We start from the raw sequence: 25,672 nt of genomic DNA on the forward strand, positions 1-25,672 counted from the left end.
ATAGTCAAACTCATTTATATATGAAATTTAATTGCAATGTATAAAGTATTCAAAAGAATGGCTTAGTATGGGATTGCCTCATATTATTCCTCTCTAAGGTATTCTATCGTTTCTATTTATCTACAATCATGTTTTTTTTTCATTTGATAACTTTTGTTGTAAATTGGGAGACATGAAGAAGAATTTGAATAGTGGAAACAAATGATATTAGATTATTCTAAAGTATAAATTGATTCAATTTCTTTTGAGTGTGGTGATATGTTGAATAATATTACAGGGAGGAAGTAGAGGATCCTAAAGTCTAAGCAAAAACTTATCTTCAAAACATGGCCAAATTAGCAAAGAAGGCCACCACAATACATCGTGTACTTGAACCTATGTTTCATTTTTTTGATAGTGGAAAACACTAGTCCCTTCAGAATTGACTTGCATCTGTGTTCTACATGACATGCAAAGCTTAATGGAGAAAGCAAGTAAAATTTATAATTTTACAATTTATAATCCTTGTAGCAAATTACAATATGCAAAAGTCAAACTTCATTGGCTACATCTCTAGCTAGGTTTATATATGATATCTACTGATTTGAATTTTGAATTTTACTTTCAAAATACTTTGGTTAAATTATAATTTATATGTGAATATTTTAATTTGCAGGCCATTCTAGTCATTTTCTATTTTCCATGCTCATTAAACATCTTGGTCACAAGAATGTTGTAACACTAATGAATGTTTTTAGAGACTCTAGCCAATGTTGAAACTTTCAATTCTCAGATATTTGTAGGGATTTTGGTAAAGTCCTCATTGAATTAGTTCTTAGCCAAGAATACCAAAAATACATACACATAGAAACATGTAAAATCATATGTAGGAAGCCTTTGCAAGAAGTAGAACATGATGCCATTAGAAAAAGAATACCAAAAACAATTAAAAACTAAGCATTTTAGGGCTCAGTAAAAGCAGACAATAACATATGAACCCATATCATTGACTAGAAAGAGAACGGAGAAATGATAAATACATTTTTGATGATGTGTAGATAACTTGTGTAATGACTAATCATAGATTAATTCAAAAAACATCACATTACAAGTACACCCATTATATTTCATGAATAAAAAACTAATGATTTCAAATTATAATGTATACTCATTGCATTTTTCAATTCCATAATGTAAGTGTTATGGGATTCAAGAAATGGTAATGGTACTATTTTTAAATGTTGGTTGTTTTGATAATAATTAACATCTGATTGAAATAATCCTATGCCTATTCTACATTCAAAATTGGGAATATTCTTTGCTAAACACTTATTGTGTTCAATTTATATATTTGTAATTTTAAGCCCATAGTATAGTCAAAATTGGGTTGACACTCCTAATATACATATCAACATAGAAAACATAAAAAGAGAAATTGTAAGTCAATTACTCCATCCATTTCTTCAAAATCCCCTCCTTTCTTTCATTACGATTGAACACTCCACCTATGGTTTTTTCTTTTCCTTTCTTGGACCTCTTGATAGATTTACCTTTGACACTCCATTGGAAATTTTATCCATGATTTGTCCCTTCCTTTATGATTTTGTATTCATTTTCTTCATCATTCTTTGATCTTATTCATGCAAATGATCTTTTTCCTCTTCATTTGTTAACAAAAAAACAATAGATTATCCCAACTGCCCCATGCCTCCACTTATTTTTTCTTTAGTTTAGAGGTGTTCTATAATAAGAATGGTTGAAAATTCTTGACCCTTCTATGATTCTCCATAGTCCTTCACCTACTACCATTCCTACATTAGTTTCTACCTTTTCTAAAATGGGTATCATACTTCCAACTCATATCAATCTCATTCATTGTATGCGCACATGTACATACACACACACACACACACACACACACACACACACACAAAGGTTTTTGTCTCTTTGTTGTATTGCATTAGGATTAGGGGCTTGTTCACTTTCCCTACAACCACCTTGAATTGCTACATCCTCAAGTATGCCATTTGATATTTGATAACACTCTTGTAATGGATCTTGAAGCACACATTACTCTCAACCAAGTATGTCCCCAATAGCTAACCTATATTTTTTTTAGGTTTCAATGTCATAATCATGGCCTAACATAGTCTACATCAATTGTAAAAATGATATCCAAAGTTGTTCTTAGTTTTTTAGAAACTTCTATTGCATTATGCACAAAATCTCAGAGTATGAATGCTCTTTCTTCTTTAGGATCTTAATTTGTGTCATAATCAATGCCACATAAACACTAGCAGTAAATAGATAGAGAGGACCCAACTCACCAAGTAGGTCCTACTACACACACTCATTCACCAACTCTTTACATTTGATTTTGATCAAATTTTCCCATTGGAAAAGTTGGAAGACCATTATTTATGATAAATCTATGCCCAATCATGACTACATTCATGATCTCATTACCAAAAGCTACATCCTCATAACCCTCATACATTATTTCTATGCAAGGGTAATATGAAGCACTATATATGTTGTCTCAAATTCTTTGTTTCATTTTTCACTTAGAGATTTGAATATAGATAGCATCCCTTTGTGGAATTATTTTTTTATATGGCCCCACTTATACCTTATATAGTAGTTTTGTAAGAAAGTTCTTTATTCATTCCATGTTTAGTGTATCTTCTAAACTAGACCTCAAAATCCCATGTACAACTCCCAACGCAATTCTATGCTCTCTAAATATATTTCTCTTGTACTATCCTATAATTCTTAGGGTAGTTATAAATATAAATGCTGAATTTAAAGCAACAGTAGTTTCTCTCTAATCAACATCCTAATGAACAACAAAACTAGATATTATTCATTCACTATTGACCACTTTGTCCTGTATATATAATCATCACAAATAGACCCACATGCTTGGGATATACATTTATTACACTTATATCCTTTGGAAAATCAACACCACTAGACTTGAGTTCTCTAAGTAAAATTCCATGCGAAAGACCAAGAATGGTCTCTGGTTTCATGGTAGAAAATATATACTGATAATTGTCTTCTTGTGTAGTATCAAACATCAACATCAATACAATTTCACTACCAGATATAGTGCCAATAATCTCACTAGGTGTTCCAATCTTCTCTAAAATGCATGTTGCATGTGCCTTGAAAAAAGATTTGGAGCTTGAACTAAGCCTTGAGAACCCCAAATAATGACTCCAATATACTTGATGCCCATGAATTCCTTAGCAAGAAGATTGAGTAGATCTCTACCTCCTCTCAAAATAAAATCATCTTGGCCAGCAAGAGTGGTCTTTTCTTTGGTAAAAATCTTGGCCTAGAAACTAAGAGAAGAAATAGTTGTAGTGAATAAGTTGGCTACTAACATGCAGATAGGTGACCTAACCATCATCCTTGAAGATGTAGATTGCATTTTTCCCTTCCAACTCATACATTTTGAAGAAGAAGAAAACTATTCCTTAATAAAAGATGACCTATTTTCTTATACCATCTTAATAAAATAATAATAATATTTCAGCAAGCCATCACAATTGCAATGGCTAACCCAACAAATTGCCATTTGACCAACAATAGTGTCATCACATGTTTGTCACACTTGTGACAGCTAAATCTAATGGATTGTTGTCACATCCATGACACTATTACACTTGTGATGGATAATCTAAAGGATGACTGTTGATCATAGAGTGTGGGCATCACTATGGTGATGACATAATGGAACTATAAGGAGTTGTAATTGTGATGCCTACCTATCACAATGATGACAATGTGACAATTTGATATTGATATTGTCATCTGCCAAATTATGACAATATTTGCATCACAATTGCAATAGACAAGCTTGTCATCATAATATGTGATGCCAAAATTATAATGCCTATTCAATGGGAGCCAATTCTTGGTATTGTCACTTAGGCAATAGTTTTCTATCATAATTATGATGCCCTACCATCGCAATTTAGATCCAAATATAGTAGTGATAGAGGATGTGTTGTAGAGAGGTCAAATCATTGGAAAACATGCTTTGACCCATAGAAGAGAGTTACAGTTGATCCAAGCCTATACCTAGAGGGGTTGTCCTGAGCATTTTAGGTCTTTGTATGAGGCTAGAGGATGTCTAGCCATGGAAATGCCAGAGATCTTGGTTGATTGAATTACAAAACCCAAGTTGAGACCATGCAACATAGCTATAAAGAAGTTTTCAAATGAGATAATAGGGATGTATAAAGGTTCCTACTATGCTTAATGGCATCTAGAGGAAGATAGAGAAGTGGAGAGGGTTGTATCTACAAGGTCTAGGGTAGTCAGGGAAAAGGCTCAAGAGGAGCTAGCCACTTAATTGGCTAATCATGTAGCATGGGTGGTAGAGTGAGTAGCACCCTTGCAAGATAAGGAAATGAATGAAAAGGGATCATAGGTGGCTCAAGCTTAGGCTATGAAGGCACCACTTCTACTAAAGGAGGTTGTGGAGATCAACACACAAACGCAAAAGGACTTATGTATCCACACCAATTAGGTTTATGAGTTGTCCCAGCTTCTGAACACTTCAAGGATTCAACCTACTCCCTAGTCTATCTTTACTTTTAAATTTGTATGTTGTCTCTTGATTTTGCTACTTTTGAGTTGTCAGGGGATGACTTTTCTTTTGAGGGGGATGATGTTGTTGGGAAAATAGGTAGTTAGGTGGTTGGCATATCCGAGGGAGTTACATGATCATAACGGCTTGCCAAGAAACCCCTCATATACTATATGTAACCTTTATTTCCTTTCATAGAGGTGTGTTGTTGTTAAATACTATTGTATATGGTGACCAAGAAATGAATATAATATGATTGTTCTCTACATTCTATGTTAAGCATTTTCCCATTCTATATGCATTAGTTATGTTACCCAGTAGGGAAAACATGGATGAGGTTAATGTGAAACTCCTAGAAGATTACCTTAAGGATCTTAGTGTTGAACCCCTAAGTGCCCTACATTCTATGAAGGTAATTTCCTTCTACACTTTCTATAGGGAGAAATAGTTCTTCAATGTAATAAAAAATCAGAATATCAATTATAGATCCCTAAATTCTAAGATGGATGAAATATGAGGGGTAAAAGGACAATGTTGTCCATGCATTGACAAAAAAAATTGAGATCCTAGAAAACACTTTGAATGAGAGGATTAAAAGTCATCAAGGGATTTTAGAATATACCATTGAATGTCTCAACAAGATGCAAGAAAAAGTGGATCATTATTATAAGAAGGTATTGGCACTAGACTTAGAGGACACAAAGTTAACTAAGGAAACACCTAGGAGAACCAAAAGAACCCGTGCAAGAAAAAGGAAGATGAAAACCAAGAGGAAGGAGCCTAGAAAGATAGACATCCAAGTATCCATCAAGAAGATCAAGGAAATCAAAGAGGAGTTGGTCATGGAACCAACCTAATGGTGTTACATAAAGTTTTATAAGTTTGGTGGTTTTTAATTTTTTTGTGCTCTAGTTATTTTTTTAGTTTTTTAGGCTTGGATCCTTTTTCGTTCTGAATATTTTTGTACTAGGGGCCATGTTTGTTTTACAATACTAATGGATTTTGGAACTTTATTGATTATTTTGATGTAAAAAAATTTGAGGTTTTAGTCCCCTATAAACTTGTTTTCACCCTTAATCTAAAATATAATTATTTATCTAGGAAAACTCCATTCAAGATAGAAAGTGATAGTCCAAAATCTCTTTTATATATTATTAAAAAATCAATAATAGGTTGTAATATAATTTTAAAGAGATATTGATCTTATCTCCAACAAATACTCTCTATTATGTGTTAACACACATACACAAACATGTATAACTCCCTTTTAAAACTCATTTATGTATTCAACATGTTTTTGCATGTATTATTTTGAAGAGACCCACCTCTTGAAGACCATAACTTTCAAATTAGGTGTCTAATTAATGAACCCTTTAAAACATCCTAAATTTCAAGATGTTTTGTATCACCTTGAAATAAACTAGGTAGTTAGACATATTTTAGGCCATTTTGGAGCCTGTAAAGCATTCAATTTTTATTTTTTATTTTTTGACAATTTTTTAAAATCATAAATCTTAAATATTTAAAAGTAGACATGATCTTGGAACAAAATTTCATTGGAATGATTATCTAACCTATGCAAACCTTTAGGGCTCGTGTGGTTGTTGGAATTCAACTAGATTGGGAATCAAAATTGGACTTTTTTTAAATTGTCAGCTTGGGGCACCAAATTGGAATTGGGAATTAGAATTTGTATACCATTTGGGCCCCAAAATGATAATTTTTCAATCCACAAAAATAGTTTTTAGTTTAATGTCATTCTAATTCCCATTTTTATTTTCACAAATTTGATCAAATTTTTTAATCCACTTTGAATTAAGGTGATCATTGAGAGCTAGTTTAATAGGGGGTGGTTGACAAAGAGAATGTGGATGTTGGTGTCATTGTGGAAATGTTATAAGGAAAGGTCCATGTAATGTTGTAGAGGGATGTGAGGCCTTTTGTATTCCCAACCACTAAAGGATGTGGTCTCTTAGAATGTGGAAGTCATTCCATTTTTTTTGAGTAGTCAGTATGGCATGGTTTCATTTGCCTATGACTTGGATGAAGATGCTCCACCTTCATGGTAGTTCTTCTAAAGAGGAAGTTATCTCATTTTCTAGCTATGGTCTATTTCCACCTCTTCCATGGCTACTAAATTCACTTACTTATGGGATTTAATTTTACAACTAGGGATAAACTTCTATTTTCATGTGTCGCTACCACAAAAAATACTAAAAAAAATTCTAAAATGTTATTTTTAGGGAAAAAGGTGAATTTCTTGCCTTTTGATTTGATTAAATATTTTATAATTTCTATATTATTTAATTATTAATATATCTCTTAAATTGAAATGTTCTATTCTAGTGTTTTCACAACAACCAAAAAAAGATTCGATGAGCAAGGAAGATATGGATTGTTTCAAGAAGGTTGCACCACAATGAAGAAATACATAAACATTTGAAATTCAAAATGGAAAACATCAAATCCAAGTACACTCATCTTCAGAGTCTATTTGATAACATTGATTATGAAAAATAAATCACTTATGCAATTTCAATTCTAATTTTAGATTTCTTGAGCCAAACAAGTCTAGAATTACAATTCCCAAATCCCATTTAAAATATAAATTCTTATTCTAATTGTAACTGAAATCCCAAATTCCTTAAATCCAATAGCCAATCAATCCTTTAAGGAAATAATAGAGAAAACTCATTCTTAAACAAATAAATTACTAAAAATGGTAATATTATTTAAATTCAAGATTGACAAATATTTTTCTAATATTAAAATCCTACACCTAAAAAAGTTATTTAACAATGAGTTTTAGTCTTCTTTCTTCTTTTATATGTTGTAAATATTTTTGGCACTTTATTTTTCCTCTATGAATGTTATCCTTCAAAGGAATTGGAATGGTATTCCTATTAACACTCACTCAAGGATTATCCTTTCAAAGTTACTAAAAAGAAAGTGTTTGGTCAAAATTAAACATTAAAATATATGCTTCAACATGCAAAAAATATATTTGGCTTGAAGTGGACATTGAAATAGATCCCTTTCCACCAAAAAAAATTATTTCTCCTTAAGTAAACATTTAAATATAGGCTTCATTAATTAATATTTTTCATATGAGAAAAAATCACTAGGACCTATGGTCTTGAAAAAATCAACTCAGATTATAGGTATAAGATTTACTAGTGGGATAGTTACAACATTCTTCAACTTAGGAACCAACCATCATAGTGATCACAATTCAATCATAATGTATTTAACCTAATTATAACACTCATAAAATGATCAAATTTATAATTTATGTGAATTTTAGAGTATATTAAAAGAAGGATTTGGTGAAAGGACACTTATATCCATATAATTATAATTTCCACATAAAACAAAACAAAAATATATGCAAACAAGTATTTAGAATTTGTATTCAAGAGATATGAAAACATATTGTCAAAATATGATACAAGATCTACCTTAAAAAAATCTTAAAAGAATGAAAAAATGCATCCTCCAAAAACATCCATGTTCAATGTATTAGTCAATATTAAAAATTACAAAATATAATCAAATCAGGCTACATGAATACCTCTAAAACATCAAGCCTCTCAAATGCATTATTAATGTGCTTGAGAATGTAATTGCACATCATAGGTCATGCTTCACATGTATGAACTCTTCAAAAAGAAATCAAAACTTAAACTAAAAAAACCCTATACAATTACCTAAATATTTCTAATGGGAGAGACAAGGAGTAAGGGTTTGTACACTAAGTAGTGAGGGATAGGTTGCTATCTATTCTTTGGTTGATGGATCTTTGATGATGGTGTTAAATGAAAATGGGAATATTTAGGGTTCTTGGAAAAAAAGGCAAGGGTGTATTAGGTGGACCAAAATACATATCATGCAGATGAAGGGTTTGCTAACAAAAGCATGGAGGAATGAGTAATCCGTAGGGACAAGTTGACCTCAAAAAGGTCCCTAAGGAAGAATGTGTGACATCACATGAATATTAAATGGGCCCAATAAAAAATGAGAATAATATTTTAACTAATGGTGGGTTGAATGGTGTTTCTATGGTTCACAAGAGTAATGTTGGAACCCCAAATGGCAGCGCTAGTTTGATGCCTAATAAGAGGGAATGGGGGACATATAGAAAAGTTCAAGGCCCTGGAAAACCATTTCTAGGGTTGAACCTAATGTAAAAATTCTCCCTTGGCATAGTGTATAATATTTTAGATCTATAAATGGTAAGTTTATGTATATTGGTTCTAGGTTCTATGATTGACCATAATATAGATTTTTAATGCATTTGTCTTTAATGGGCAATTTTGTGGGTTACAGACCAAAATTTAAGTTGCTAGAGAATTTTTTATGACAAAAAAAAGATTAAAAGGTAAATTTGAAGTCTCATCTCTTTAATATCATAGCTATGGAATTAATATTTCCAAACTTTTTATAAAATTTTGGTTCCCATTGTAACTAGAGAAGGAGAAACCCCAATGATGACTTTCACATTCTCCCAAGATTCAATGATTGTTAGGGTCAAATTTAGGTTGTAGCCCTACATACCCTCCACATATTTAAACATTTGTCCATCCTTAATAATATTTCATGCACTTCTATTACTATTAAAATCCTGGCACATATCAAGTTTAATTTGATTCATCTCACCACCCATTACTAACCAAAGCCATCCCTTCTCTATACTTTTCCCAAAAATAGAGACCTAGTAAATAATGAAAGTTGTAAAATGCTTATGAAAAACAATATTGGAGATGAAAAGGAACCACCAACTTCCTAGAATGGAAACCTCTAGAAGGGAAGCGGAGAAGGAACACCAACTCAAATCTCAATTAAAAATACAATTAATGATCTCCATTGATTACATCACCATTATTGAAAGAAGTGGTGATATCTTGTGAAATCACTGCACGAGCCTCTATAGCTATGGAATTAATATCTTCCAAAATTTTAGTAATTTTTTTTAATTACCAAGAGTCACAAAGTTTTCTGCAACATTATTTTCTTCACGAAAGATATGTTTGCAAATGACCTTGTCTGTTGTGTCAAGAAAACTCATCAATTTTTTGATGGTATCTCTACTATGCTAGCCCACATCAACTTTTTCAATTAAAATATTGATAACATTAGTAAAATCATCTTCAAACTTAATTTCCTTATAACCCTTCTTATGTGCAATTGTGAACCCATGAAAAAATACTATAATCTCTACCATGTAAGTATCTCATACTCCCATATTGATACCATACACTACTAACACACTGGCTCTTGAATTTCTTATGAGGCTGCCCACACTCATGCATCAAAACTCACTTTGATCCATCCTAATTCATGGGACCTTTTTGATGATTTTTCTTAAACCAATCTTAAGGAAATTGTGTTGTTTTAAGCATTCAACAAGGTTACAACTTCTAGGTACATCCCAATCAATAGATCCTCAAGGAAAATTTTGATCAAAAGAGTGAATGATAAAACAATATTATCTTTGATATTATTGGTCAATACATGGAATACCATATTAGCATCTTTTCTTTTACCTATGAATATATTATTATTCCACTCCTTCCATAAGGATGGACTCCCATATAAAAGAGCCTATCATTAAATTTCATTTTGTAAAAGGATGGTTAGAGTAGGGGCAAGAATCTTCCATTAGCTTAGGGGTATTACTCCAACACCATTAGATTTAAAATAGGGAAAGAATATGTTGTCTTATTTCCTAAGAAAAAGGAGAATTAAAAAGAATATGAGATATAGTTTCTTCTTCCTATCCACATAAAATATATATGTTAGCCAATTGTATTCCTCTTTTTTATAGATTATCTAGAGTGAGGATATTTCTGGAGACAAACTGTCCACCAGAAAATCTTTATTTTAGGGAGGAATTTAATCTTCTAAATCTTTATGTATTCAAACTCTTAAGGCCCATTGGAGGACAAGAGTTGAACTCGTGATTTCACAAAGTAAACTCTAGAAGTGGAATTCTTCCAAATCAGAATATCTAGCTAGTCTATTCTATAGAACCTAAGAGAGAAAAGAGTAAATGAACTTTACCTATAAATAAATATCATTAGTAGAAAGTAGAGAGAGAAGAAAAGTGAGGGTTAGGCTTCTAGGATCTAGTGATTGTGATGAGGGGGAAGAAAATGAAGATCCGGATAAAGAGGGTTTCGCACTTCTATTTCTTGAAACTATGGATAGTGTGGTAAGCTTGTGCATGAGAGTATGGGAGGTTTTTTGTTCCCCTTTGATGTCTATTTCCTTAATGGTGGTGTCTGGATAGTCCTTGTTTCCTTTACCTCTAGTTTTTTGTGGCACCTTTGGTATTCCTTTCTAGGGTTTGTTTGTAGTGGATGGTGTTGAGGTATTTTGGGAAGGCCTATTGTTTTATTATTCCTATAGATATTGAGGGTTATTGGAGGCCCGTTTAGTTGTGTCTTGTATCTTTGGAGTCCTAGAGGATTTTTGGACATATTTATGCTACACAGTTAGAGCCATTCTATTTTTTGGGGGAGTTTTTTCTCCTTAGTTTTTATGGGAATTTATCAATTATTGGCTTTGGTTCCAACTATCTATGCTCTGACCTTTTCTTTTGTTGTCCTAGCTTTCTCTATGATATCTATTTGGAGGGTTCTTAGTCTAGGCCATATTTATATCAACATCATTATTCTTATGGTGGTTTTTAATCTCTATTGAGGGGGATCTCACTTCTTGGCTTAGTGGTAGTTGATGATCTCCTTTCTCCTTGTCTTATCATGGTGTCTTCCTATGGAGGTGGAACTTCATTTTGAGCTAGAGGCACATCTTATTCATGTAGTTCACTAGCCTATTGAGGTATAGAGTGTGTCTTGGTAGTCTTCTGTTTTACTTGGCCTTGTGGCATCTTGTTGGATCTAGAAAAAATGTTGTTTGGATGTCATCCTCCTTTTTGTCCCTATTGAGGTGGGTGTTTCTCTTTTAGAAATGGAGGAGAGTTTTGATGTTGTTTTTAATTTATGTAGGTGGATGTTATTGGTTCAACCTCTAATCACCAAGCCTAAATGCTATTTTTTCTATTGGGTTAGAAATATGATTACCATTTATCATTCTATAAGTTTGTTGGCTTATGCTACTACTTTTTGGGTTGAGGAGAATGTGAGGTTTTGTATCCCATCCATTTTGGCTAGTGTTGAGATCCTAATTAAGTCTCATATTTTACTTCGAATGATTTGGTACTTTTTATGTATTTTTTTTAATAGAAGGATATTTTTTGGCCTCAAGGGCACATTCAGGTGGTGGCTAGATGTTTTTAGTTACTATAGTAGGCAGATTTTGGGATGTTCCAATCCATGGGTAGAGTCAAAGTCTTCTAATGATATATAATATGAGGGACTCCATCTATTTGGTTTGATGGCCTAGGGAGCCATGTATTCTTTCTATTATGGTTTGGGGGAGCCTTAAATCCTTATCACTTTCTATTCTATAGAGCCAATTTTAGTGTTTTTCTAGCCATGTGTGCTATTTTTTCTAGGGCATCCAATTCCTAATATGCCAAATGAATATTTTGGGTACAATTTTATTTTTCTTTTTGGTTGCTAGACTTTGTTTTATAATATCTATGGTAGATATTTTCTATTCAATGGGGTTCTAGATCCCTAGTAAAATCTATTTGTATGTGGTTTCGAGTGCCCTCAAAAATTTCTTTTGCTTAAATCTAAAACTATATAGAAATATCTTTAAGAACATTATCAAACCAATTACTATAAAATTTCTAGTTCTAGGGGAGAGCTGTGATTTCTCCATAATTACTGACTTTGTTGCCTAGTCATTCAACTAACACATTTATTAGAGACAAGAACACTAGATGAAATTCTATAGGAAGTTGGGTGGCCCAAGGGCCTTCCAAAAATTTCATCCTATCTATTTCTAATCAAGTAGAAGTAACCCTAATCTAAGATTAGGGTCATTTTTTGGAGATTATTCCATTTGTTAGATCCATTCATGAGAGGAGCTATAAGAAGTATATATTGGACTTAAGTTTTTTTAAATATTTATCCTTCACAATGTCATTCCAGTCAGTCCAGGTAAGATCATAATATTTTAATCAACCTTTTTTATTAACAAAAAATTACGGCGGTTCTTCATATTGGTTTATGATTATTTTGTGGGAGTGATCTCTTTGTTAGTTCTAGTTTTTCTAGCAAGCTATTTGTTTATAATGACCCTAGATTTTTCCTTTTTGTATGTAACTTTGGGTTCAGCGCCTTCTCCCTACCTCCTTTATAAAAAATAAATAAATATTAAGGTCCCTTATTGATGATTTTTTGGATGTGCTACTAGCAAAGAAAACCTCATGGAGGAGAAGAAAGAATGAGGGGCTTAGCCTCAATCTATGCTTTCATTTTTTTGTTTTTTTGTTTTTAATGATGGTTAAGTGAAGACCCTACATAGTTTTTTTATGAAAACTTTCCAAAATTTGAACATGGTTTCTTTTTAGTTCAACCTTTAGTTTAGCTATGAACAATAATGTTGGTAGCTTAGATTCTTACTATTTTATTACTATCATCTATATGTAAAGTGATAGTAGGTTATTAATTCCTCATAATTTCTTATTTTTAATATTGAATATGGGTGGCTAGTGTGTTGGCTATGGTTGTGGTATGTGGGCTATAAATCAACTAATAGTGATTTTGTCACTTTATTATTATTTATTTTGGGCCAGTCACTCATTTTTACTTCTTTTTAATATATAAAATAAATAAATATTAACATCTATGTTTTAAACATTCAGGCCTCCATGTTCCTTAGAGGAGAAAACCATATCCCAATCAACTAATGAAAGACATAGATTATCTTAGTTGCATCCAATTTTTTTGCCCAAAATATTGGCATATGAAATGAATTCATAATGTATTGGGAAAAACTTTGAATGAAAACAATAAGCATTTGAATCTTCCAATACTGCTAACAAGAGAACCTTTCTAGGATGCCAACTTTTGTTGAATTCTCTCAAGAAGATTTAACCAAATAGAATTATCATTTTTCCTATAGAAAAAGGCATACCAAGATACACTGAGGGAAATTTGGAAATTTGGCAACCAAACAAGTCAACAATTTAGTTTTGCAATCTTCACAGAGTGTTGAAGAATAAAATCACACTTTTTTAAAAGTCTAGTATCTAACTAGAGACCAAGGAAAAATCACTGAGGAGAAACTTCCAACCCTTGGCTCTTGCACTTGTTGCTTCCACAGAAGAAAATTATATCGCTAACAAGGTAAATGCACCAAGATGGTGTGCAAAAAGGAGAGTACAAAGTGGACACTTTTTCTCTAAAACCATGTAAACCTAATATTGGAAGACCCATTTGAGGGTCATGCACTCAAAATGAGAAAATGTGTAAAACATAAAAATTGTACTATTCTAAATCTAGTTTCTAAACTACTAATTGTTTTTCTTAAAAGGATAAGATTAAGAGGGTCAAACCCCAAGTGCACAAAAAAATGTTCCTATTTGTTGTTGAAAAACGTAACATATTTATTTCTAGGTGCTCAACAAAACATATAGTTATATTTAGTATTTTAAAAAACCCTTAGTTAGGATGATAGGTAAGAGTGAGATTTTGAAGTTGTGTAAGTGAGATTTTGAAGTTGTGTATTTTTTCATAATTTTTTGATGATTAAGTAATTTTCTATGATTTTTTGAAGTGACTTCATCCTGAAATTCTAGTACCTCTTCATGCACTAGATAACTTACATCAAAATAATCTAAAATCAACACTTTTTTTAAAAAGGTCTATAGAATCAAGTATAGAAATATAATATATAATTTATGTTCTATTTGGTTAAGTAGATAAAAAATTATTAAAATAATAGTAGACATATGTTTGAGAGGACTATCAAGACACTAATGTAGAAAAATTAACTTCACAATGCTAATCTTGTCCAAAAATTAAAACACTTGTATGGTTAGAAAGGTAAGAAAATGTGCAAGATTATGATAATAATTTTAGAGATACCCACTTCACAATTTGCAAACCTGGTGAAGTCAAAGATCAGAATTGATCTTTGAAGATGAAAAATGTCTAAAGCAATGAAAATGGAGGGAAAACATCAACCCAAGTCTTTGGGTCATTTAAAATGTCTATTACCAAACCTAAACATGATCACTCTTTTATTTCAACAAAGTGCGGTTGTATTATGCATAGTAGAGAAAAATAGTCATAATAGCCAAAACATGATTGTGTTTTGAGTAGGTAAAAATGTGACCATATTATGGCTTGTTACTAAGCCAATCATCACTTTGAAATTTGATCAAAAATTTACCTAAGGTGATTGTGATATAGATAATTTTGACTTGTTTTTCATGATATGTCCATGTTTTCGCACACCATCTTGGTGTACTTACCTAACAAAATGCTTGTGGAACATAATAGAAGGAGCAAGGGAGGGTCTAAACCCCTAAACCACTCCATTAGAGACCAATTTTATAAGGTTTCTACCAAGAACTCTAACTAATATAATGAATAGATATGGAGAAATAGGATCACCTTGTCTTAAACCACTAGAAACCTAGAAAAATATTTTGAAGAGCCATTAAGTAGTGCCAAGAATTTAGGATTTTTGAAAACTCTTCCAAGAGATTAAGGATCCTACCTAGGAGCTAAATAAATATTTCTACAAAAGAACAAGTAAAAAGTCCCATGTGGCCATACCATAAGCTTTACATGTGTCTAGCTATAGAATCATGCCCCTTTTTGGGCCTTTGTCTATAGAGTGCCAAAATTCTTATACTTTGAGAATAACATCCATAATTTGGCTCCCTTGTAGAAAACCTTTTTGGTTTAGGTGGATATAGGGGTGAAAGCACAAACCTGTGTCACCCTTTTGTAAAGGAAAAGGCTTTACAACTGTTCACCTTCAATGACATAAAATTGATATTTTTATTTTAAATTTGTAAATGAAGTAAACTAATGAAATGTATGGAAATGGATGAAGTTTATGATTATAATTTTTAATAATTATTTGGAATAAGAATTGATATATTTTCGTTACTTTTATAGAAAAAAATTTAGTTGCTGAAAAACACTAAAAATTGGAGGTCTAGTTCCCACCACAAAACTACAGGGAAATAAATTTGTTTCCTTTTGATCTCAGACTATGTTATACATAGCATATATAGCTAGAACAATCAAAAATAAAAATCATCTTTAGACCTACATTTTCTCTTTTATAATGATTCAAGTTTCAACTCATCTGAAATTGATAATTTTTATCTCTCACCACATTTTTCAAAAACAAATCTATTCTAACCAAGAGAAAAATTATACATTCTAGACAAGGACTCTCTCCTTTAGAACTTCATATAATTTTTAGATTTTTTGTATATGATTTAATATTATTTTCTTTCTCAAAACTAACATCTTTTTGAGTGTTAAAATACATGCTTGTAGAATTTTTATAATTACAATATACTATATCTAGTTAAAACACTATAAATTCTATATGAGAATATTCTTGACTCTAAAATCTATAAAATGGTGTTTATATGTTATTAAAAAATATCATGAAAAATAATAAGCGTTATTGAAATCCCACTTTATTGAAATAATTTTATTTCTTTAATAATTGGATACAAGCTAGTATTAAACATGCATTTAATAGCCATTTTCAATTGGAAAAGTGTGAGACCATATATAACTCAACTAGAATAAATTTATATAGATCATATGTTTTAACAAAATTAATTTTTAGATAGAAACACTTAAATTCAGTCATTCTGATAAGTTAGCCTAAAAGGTGACATAGTTTTGTACTTTTATCCATAGATATCTAGAAAGGGTTTTAGTCTAGAAACCAAAAATTCCAAGAAGATTTAATAAACATTATTGCAAGAAATTATTGGTTGAAAATCCTTCATTCTATTAGCTCTAACTTCCTTAGAAATGACAATGATGAATGTATTATTGAACTTCTTGAGGATAAAACCCAAAGAGGAGAACTCTTTTGAAACCTAAAAATATATCTTTTAGACAACCACTTCCCAATATTTCTCAAAGAATAAAGGAGAGAACCCATCTAGAGCTACATATTTAAGAGGGTTAAGGGAAAAGATGAAAATATTTACTTACTCCATCATGACATATCTTTCCATAAGTAAATTATCCTCCAAAGAGATGCATCAAGAAACATGTTCCAATAGAGATTTACATAAGCCTTCTAGGTTAGGTTTGCAAGGAGAAGGATGATTCAAGAAATCATTAAAATAACATACAACTTCATTTTCAATTTCCCACAAGAAAGTAAGGTGTACCATTGTAGAAAAGGTTCCCTGATAAGGTAACCATTTTTGTTCAAAGAAGATTGATGAAAGAATCTAGTATTCCAGTCACCCTTAGTAATCCATTGAACTCTGGACAGTAATATCCACAAGGTTTCTTATTTATTTCAACTTAGTTAAAAGGATTTTTTTTTTCTTTATTTATATTCAAGTCCCATCCAAGTACTTATATTCCATTGTCTAATGTTACTTCTCTCATTTTTCAATTTACTAGTCAATACCTTTTATTTTTATACTCCATCATCCCTTAATATAATAGATATAATCAAGATTGTAGGTCCAAATAACCTCAAATATGAAGGGATGTTTATCTAATATAGTCTTAAGACCCCACTAGAACCGAATCTAATAGTAGAGGAGATAAAGAAATAATTAAAAATATCCCAATTATTGTACGATAAATATTTGACAAGTTTCACCTATATGAGTTGATCCCAAGAGCACATATTAGATAAAGTTTAGAAAATAACTTGTAATTCCACATTAATGAGGCTGCCTTCAGTCTAAAAATCATGAAATTCCAACATGGAATCCCATAAATTCCTATTACCACCTTGTTTCTCTAATGAGTAGAGGGGAGTGTTGAAATCGTTCACTGTCATCCAATTGTCAACTTGGAACTAGGACCTAACAATGACCATATTAGACTAGAAGTTTTTCCCTAAGGCAAGAGAATTAGGAGAGAAAACATTAGTCAAAGTCCACTTCAACCTAAACTAGGAGTTGGAGAAGGAAACATGTTGGGAATTCTTAACTTGTTTGCAATAGGTTTTGAAATGGAAGTTAGGTTTCTAAAGTATTGCAAGCCCACCAAAGGCACCATCAACATCCATAGAAATAACATGCACAAAAGGCAAGATAAAATTACTCATAAATGAGAAACCTTCACTAGAAATCTCAGTTTCTTAGAGAAACTCAATGTCACAATTTAGATCTTTACTATCATTTCACCTTAAAGTTCCATGATTAATATGAATTAAGAGGTGTATATATTTAAAAATAATTCTATATCCTTCAACCACTAGAGTCACAAGCATTTGGTCAAGCAGTTTGAATCTTATAATCAATTGATGTTGACGCATTAAATTTTGGGGATATTCTTTGAAGCAATTTTCATTCTTTGGTTTAAACAATGAAAATTTTGACAAATTTCATTTCACTTTATCTTGTTTGATTTGATCAGCATCTAGAGTTTTAACTTGAACCAGAGCTCCTCTAGCCTCACAAATTTGCAATGTTTGTGCCAATAAAAAGAGTTATTTTCTATTTGTTTTATTAGCCTTCACTAATTATGAGTAATGTTTATCACCTTAATCTCTGTTTTTTTTTTCAAAGCAAAACCTTATTTTTACATAAATGATTTGACAGCCTAGAAATATTGCATGACTATATTTGTTATTTTATTTGCCATAGGAAACTACTGTTGTATTCAATTTCTCCTTAGTTTTAGCGAACCATAGAAATTATATGATTGCCTCAATACTTTTGGTGTTATAGGAGCCCTTTTTTCGGAGTTCTCCATATTGCATTTTCAACAACAAGATTTTCGTTTTGTAGAGATTGTAATAAAATAGAATTTAAATTAATCTTAATTCATTCTAATAAAAATTAAAATATTTATTATTTATTCAAAAATTTTCTTTAAAAAATTTAAAATTATTAAATCTTGACAAACAATAAATTACTATAATTGTATGTAACTATTGAAGTGTATTGACATCTTAATTGTATTTAATTAATATAATATATCTACAAAAATTAATATCTTTATTCTATTTCATTAATTTACCCACCTATAATATACAAAATCAAATTTAAAATATAAAAATAATGATTAATGAAGTTTGAAAATTTTGAACAAAAGCTCACTTAAAAGAATAAAAATCTATTCTATTAACTATGACTGCAAATAATACATATACATATGTATTCTATCAATTATTACTATATGTAATATCTATTTACTCTATTAACTATACTAACTATAACTAAACAACAAGTACATGTCACTATGTAGCACTTGTTATATGTTTGTTATAACGAATAATTAGTGAACTGAATGAAAACTCATTTGTTTAATCTACCCTCTCAAAATTTTATATCATTACCTCTGATAAAAGTTGTTTTAAAGTATGCGAGTCAAATTGAAAAATTGTAGTAACTACAATGTCCATTCACTTTGTTTCAAAATATAAATTAAATGGTTTAAATGAAGAACAACCATAAATTGGATTTCATGGTTGAAAAATTGAACAGTGCCATGGTCAAAGAAATTGATTTAACATTGAAAAAAATTAAATTTAAAAAACACATATTTGGTCACCGCCAAATAGAGAGGCTATTAAATGATTTAATGAAGAATTGGTGACTATAATACAATTTAAAACTTAAATAGTGGCGGTTCTCTTTATCCCACAGCTTAGTCTGTTGTTTGCATGTTTAAGCCGTGTGGTTACACTAGGGTGTGTTTTCCTTTCGTTAAAAGTATTTTGTCAAAACTTTTATAATTTTATAGATTAATTTTTCTAATTTTAGTTGTTTCCAATTTACGGTAGGTTTATCTTTTGTACAAAGTATTTTATGGTCTTGAATCTAATAGAATTATTTTCGGATGAATTTTAATAGATTTGGTTTAAAATATTTTGTAGCAATTTGGGAAATTTTTGGTGTTGTAATTTTTGACTGGAAAATTATCAATCTTTGTTGTTAATTATTTTTTGACCAAATTATCTCCCTTCAACTTTAACTCATTATTTTTTCTATTTATTTAATTTAATTAGCTATCATTTACACTAATAACTCTTGTTTTTTTCTTATTTATTTATTTATCTCATTTTTTACTCTTGTATTTAATTTATAAATTAATTTATCTATAGTCTTAACTCTTATTTTTTTCTATTTATTTAAAAAATTAATTAGTTGTTATCTACACTTTTAACTCATGTTTTTCTTTCTTTTTATTTAATTTTAATTTTTAAAATTGATTGAAGTTTTAGTTTTTTTATTTTAAACATTAATTTTTAGTTTAGCCAATAGAATATTTGTGGGAGGAGTTCTATTTTTTACTATATTTTTATATTTCTCATATTAATTTTATATATTGATTTTTTTAGATTTTTTAAAATAAATATTTTATTCATATATTTAATTTAATAAAGTTTAAATTAGTTAAGTTTTTAGTTTTTATAAATATTTAGTTTCAATTTATTTTTTAAACTAATTTAGTTTTTCATTTTAAATATTGATTTTGAGTTTAGCAAATAGATTAGCAATTAAGATATTTGTATGATTCAAGTTTTAGTTTTTAAATTGTCTTAATTTGTTTTTAAATTATTATTTGTGGGGGGAGTTCTATTTTTTACTATATTTTTATATTTTTCATATTAATTTTATATATTAATTTTTTTAGATTTTTTAAAGTAAATATTTTATTCATATATTTAAGTTAATAAAGTTTAAATTAGTTAATTTTTTAGTTTTTTATAAAAAATTTAGTTTCAATTTATTTTTTAAACTAATTTAGTTTTTCATTTTAAATATTGATTTTGAGTTTAGCAAATAGATTAGCAATTAAGATATTTGTATGATTCAAGTTTTAGTTTTTAAATTGTCTTAATTTGTTTTTAAATTATTATAGTTTTTCATTTAAAATATTTATTTTTATTTTAGTCAATATGATATTGTGGGAGTTGCTATTTTTTAATATTTCTCATATTAATTTTGTCATAATAGTTTTTTAAATTTTTAAATGATTTTCTTATATATATTGAAGTCGCTAAATTTTAAATTAGTTTTTTTTTTTTAATAATTTTATTCATATATTTAAACTAATAGACTTTAAATTAATAAGTAGGAGATTTTTTTCACAACAAGTTAAATTGTGATATTGTTATCAAGGTTTAACTATGTAGTTTTTTAGTCAAACTCATTGACTCATGTTTAATGAGTAGTGATTTACAAGAATCTATCTCTCATGATAATAAATAGAACACTTAGTAGTCATTAGATATAGGTGATGCTCACAAAGGTGAAGCATCGAGACTTCCTTTAGCTTAATTTTTAGTTTTTATAATTATTTCAATTTATATTTTTTGCTTCACTTTATACATGTTATTTTTTTCATATTCGTTTCTTATTAGTTTTTCATAATAGATTTTTTATGGGAATAATTTTTAGAGGAGCACATCTTGATGATGTAAGTGATGGTGAAGTAGTAGTACCAAACTTGAATCCGAAACTTGAAGAAGATCAAGATGAGGAAAGATTGTTGCAAGTGTTGTCTATAAAAAATTAAAAACCTACTATAGAAGTTGTTCCTTATGATGGAAAATTGGATACCAATGTTGTGTTAGATTGAATCTCAGATATGGAGAAGTTCTTTGAGTATGAAAATACTCCTGATAATAGAAAGGTGAATATTGCAGTTACTAGGTTGAAAGATCATCCATCACTATGATGGGAGCATTTGAAAATTGATAGACAAAGGAGAGGAAAGAAGAAGATCAAAACTTGGCCAAAGATGGTGAACAAGGTAAAGAACAAATTCCTTCCTGTTGATTACCAAGTTAGCTTACTGAGAAAGATGCAAAATTTGAGACAAAAGGACATGATTGTGAAGGAGTATACCGAGGAATTATATAGGTTGGACATCAGATGTTGAGCATGTTGCAAAATTTTTTTTTAAAGAGATTGTAAGATTGCATGGATTACCAAGAAGTATTATTTCTGATAGAGACAGTAAGTTTTTTGGTTATTTTTGGAAGACTTTGTGGAAGAAGATGGGTACTGAGTTGAAGTTTAGTTCTACATTCCATCCATAGACAGATGGATAAATAGAGGTTTTGAATAGAAGCTTGGATAATTTGCTAAGATGTTTAGTTGGAGATAAGACAAGTAATTAATATAATATATCTACAAAAATTTATATCTTTATTTTATTTCATTAATTTACCTACCTATAATATACAAAATCAAATTTAAAATATAAAAATAATGATTAATGAAGTTTGAAAATTTTGAACAAAAGCTCACTTAAAAGAATAAAAATCTATTCTATTAAATATGATTGCATATAATACATATACATATGTATTCTATCAACTATTACCATATGTAATATTTATTTACTTTATTACGCCGAGAGGCATTCTATACAGCCACAGCACGGCAGTTACAATGTCAATAAAAAAGAAAATGCCAGCTGTGGGCTGCGGAGTAAGGCAGCAAGACCGCCTGTCAGCGGCAGTTACTGCCGCCCCTGACATGCATGTCAGAGGTGGCAGTAACTGCCGCTGACAGGCAGTCTTGCTGCCACATAAAACAACGCCACATGGGGTGGCAGGGGTGATGGCCTGTCACCCCATTTTATTTTATTTTTTAATATTATTTTTTCAATGAAACAAATAACGTGGCGGGTTAATGTATTATTTTTTTATTTTATTTTTTTGAAAAAAAAGATAACGACATGTAGACACACTTTTTTTTTTAATTTCGTTGTGTAATATTGTCTTATTGGCGTTTTTTAGTAATTAATTTGAATTTTGTAGAGGAGTGGAGGAGTGGAGATGTGGAATTTGAAGAGTTCCTTTAGTGAAAATTGAATAGTTTTTTCGTGGGAGATGAAGAGTTTTTTCTTTGATTATAAAACACTCATATCCTCTCATTTTTGCTCTTCATTCGTAGAAGAACATATTTGCAGAAGACAGGGTTTGAGTAAAGCTTTCATTGCTCTTGAGAGGTAGAGCAAACTTTTTTGGGAAGAAGAAAGGGAGATACATCATTTAGAAAAGCATTTTACATTTGAAGATCAACAAGGAGATCCAAAAAGCAAAGTAAGCTTTTTGTTAAAAAAAATTTCCCTATTAAGTTTTATTTTGCATTTTGATTATTATTTCCATTTAGAATAGTAGTTACAGTATTTACATTTAGTTGTAATTTATTTGTTATATGACATTTCTTAATTTTTACATTGTTCTATACAAAATTACATTTGCATGTTTCATGCATTATTGTTTTTCATATTTTTCAATGTATTTTTTAGATTAATCTTGTATTTATTTTCCATAATATTTCATATGGATGGCAATGCCGCCATATCAATATATTTTATTTTTTAAAAAAGTGATTATAAATTTAATGATTACTATTTTCATTTGCAAAAGTAGTTTGATTTATAATAGTTTTTTATTAAGATTAGTATATTAATATTATGAATTAGATTACTATTTTGCTTTAAATAGTTTTGTACTTTACATTTAGATTATAATTAATCATAACATATTAATATTTGAAAAGTGGATGGCAATGCTGCCATTTTTCAAATATTTTATTAAAATGCCAGTTTATTTATTTTTAAATATAAAAACTTAATTTTATAATTTTAATTTTGTTACTTGAAAATTAGAGTAGCCATATATTTTATTTTAATTTATGCTTATTTTTTCATGCAATTTTTAAATAATAAATATTAACTTTTAGGCATCAATCTTTAAAGAATGGAAGGCAATGCCGCCATTTTTTAAATATTATAATAGTAAGCAATTTATTATAATGTTAACTATATCTCAACATATTTCTAATGTTTTCATTAAGAGTAGTATATTGATTTAGAGTATCATTCTAAATTAGATTACTATTTCAATTATAACAGTTTTGTAATTTACATCTAGATTAAAATTAATCTTTACATATTAACATTTGAAAAGTGGATGGCAATGCCGCCATTTTCCAAATATTTTATTAAAATACCAATTTATTTATTTTTAAATAAGAAAAATGAGACTTATACTTTTAATTTTGTTGCATAACCATATATTTATTTTAATTTATGTTTCTTTTCTATATGCAATTTTAAAAGAACAAATATTAAATTTTAGGCATTAATCTTTATACATTTGTTCTTCTTCTTTTATTCGTGATGATGCTATCTAAATTGTTTTCCATCATTTTTTCAGGCATGGAAGCCTCTAATACACAATCAAGCATTGTCGATACTAGCCCAACTTCTTCTGTACAGTCAAATGATTTTTTTGAGACAGAGTTTCAGAAGTGTGCATGCATAATTAAACAGTGTTGTACAACTATGGTAGAAGCACTTTAGAATGCAGCTTTATCTATTGATCATGTACAAGAGATAGAGATAATGGAGATGGAAGATGTTGCCAAATATGTACGCAACACATCTACAAAAGTAGATGCGTTTCTATCCATGATGAAAGACGTCTATGATGATCATATTACAAACAAAGGTCGTAATACAATTTTAATATCTGAAGAATATGTGATGTACTTACATCATTATGGAGAGCTATACACATGGTCCATATGATGATTTCACATTTTTCAAATCTTCACTTATTACTTTATCCAGATAATTGTACTAGGAGATATTATTCTCCTTCCATCTATGTATCGAAATAATAAATAAACGATTTAACTTTTTATCTCAAATTCTTCTCAACTATACTTCCAAATATTTGAAATGCTTTTTGTTGACCTTTGTTTTTGTATTATTAAAGATTTTACATGAGATATATCATTAATATGTTGATCATTAAATTATGTATAAAATTGATGTGTTATTTCTAACTATTAACCCACTCTAAAGCATAATATTCATTTTATACTCATTTTAAGTGTAATCATTACCTCAATAATGTTTAGTACTCCTTCATTGTACACTATTCATGCTAAGCATAATTAACATTAATTAATTGTATATTTATAAATGTAACTAATAAATTTATAAAACTACATAAGGAACATTTTAATCCTTATATTGTTATATTATACTAATAGGCATGTGTAAGGAGAACGAGCTACCCTCCTAAATGTAATTCTAAACATAACAATAACTGTAACTTTGACCATGGTCCTACTTCTCACCTAACTCTAATCCTAACCATAATTCTAATGCTTTGTCTACCCCTAACTCAAACTATAACCCTAACTCAGATTCTAACCATAAACCTAATCCTAACCCTAACCCCTACCCTAACCTTTTATGTACCCTTATCTCTAACCCTATTTGTAATGCTAAACTTAACCTTGACCCTATCTCTAACCCTAACCCTAACCCTAACCCCAACCCTAACCCTAACCTTAACCCTAACTCTAATCCTAACACTAACACTAACCCTACCCCTACCCCTAACTCTAACTCTAAATATAACTCTACCATAATTATAATATAACCCTAACCCTAACCCTAACTTTAATGCTGACTGAAACCCTAACCCTAACCCTAACCCTAACCTTAATTCTAAACTTAACCTTGACTCAAACTCATATCTTAACCTTAACCCTGATGTAACTCTATACATATCCCTAACTCAATATGTAAAACTAACACTAACCATAACCCTAAATCTAATCCTTTCTCTACCCCTTTCTCTAACTCCAACCATAATCATAACCATAACCAAAACCCTACCGTACCCCAAACTCTAACCGCGAATCTAACTCTACCATAATTGTACTTTAATATTAGCCCTAGCCCTAACCCTAAATCTATCCTTAAAGTTGACTCAAAACTCTAACGTTAACCCTAACTCTAACATTAACCCTAATCATAATATTTAATCTTTTTGAAACTCTAACCCTAACCCTAACCCTGACTATAACCCTCCCCCTACCTCTAATTGTAGCCCTAAATCTAACTCTACCATAATTGGACTTTAACTCTAACCCTAGCAATTATTTTAACCCTAATCATAATATTAAATGTCTTTGTAACTCCAACCCTAACCCTAACCCTAACTATAAGCCTGCCT

At 29.9% G+C, this 25,672-nt stretch overlaps 1 pseudogene; it reads right to left on the reverse strand.

Annotated features, from left to right (window-relative positions):
• Positions 1-2,184: 2,184 nt before the first annotated feature.
• The window catches only part of LOC149551444 (ketol-acid reductoisomerase, chloroplastic-like), a 38,973-nt pseudogene continuing 15,485 nt past the window's right edge, over positions 2,185-25,672 (reverse strand).

Source organism: Cupressus sempervirens, chromosome 6, assembly GCF_028749045.1.
Source record: "Cupressus sempervirens isolate cs-2001-9-10 chromosome 6, ASM2874904v1, whole genome shotgun sequence".
Taxonomy (NCBI): Eukaryota; Viridiplantae; Streptophyta; class Pinopsida; order Cupressales; family Cupressaceae; genus Cupressus; species Cupressus sempervirens.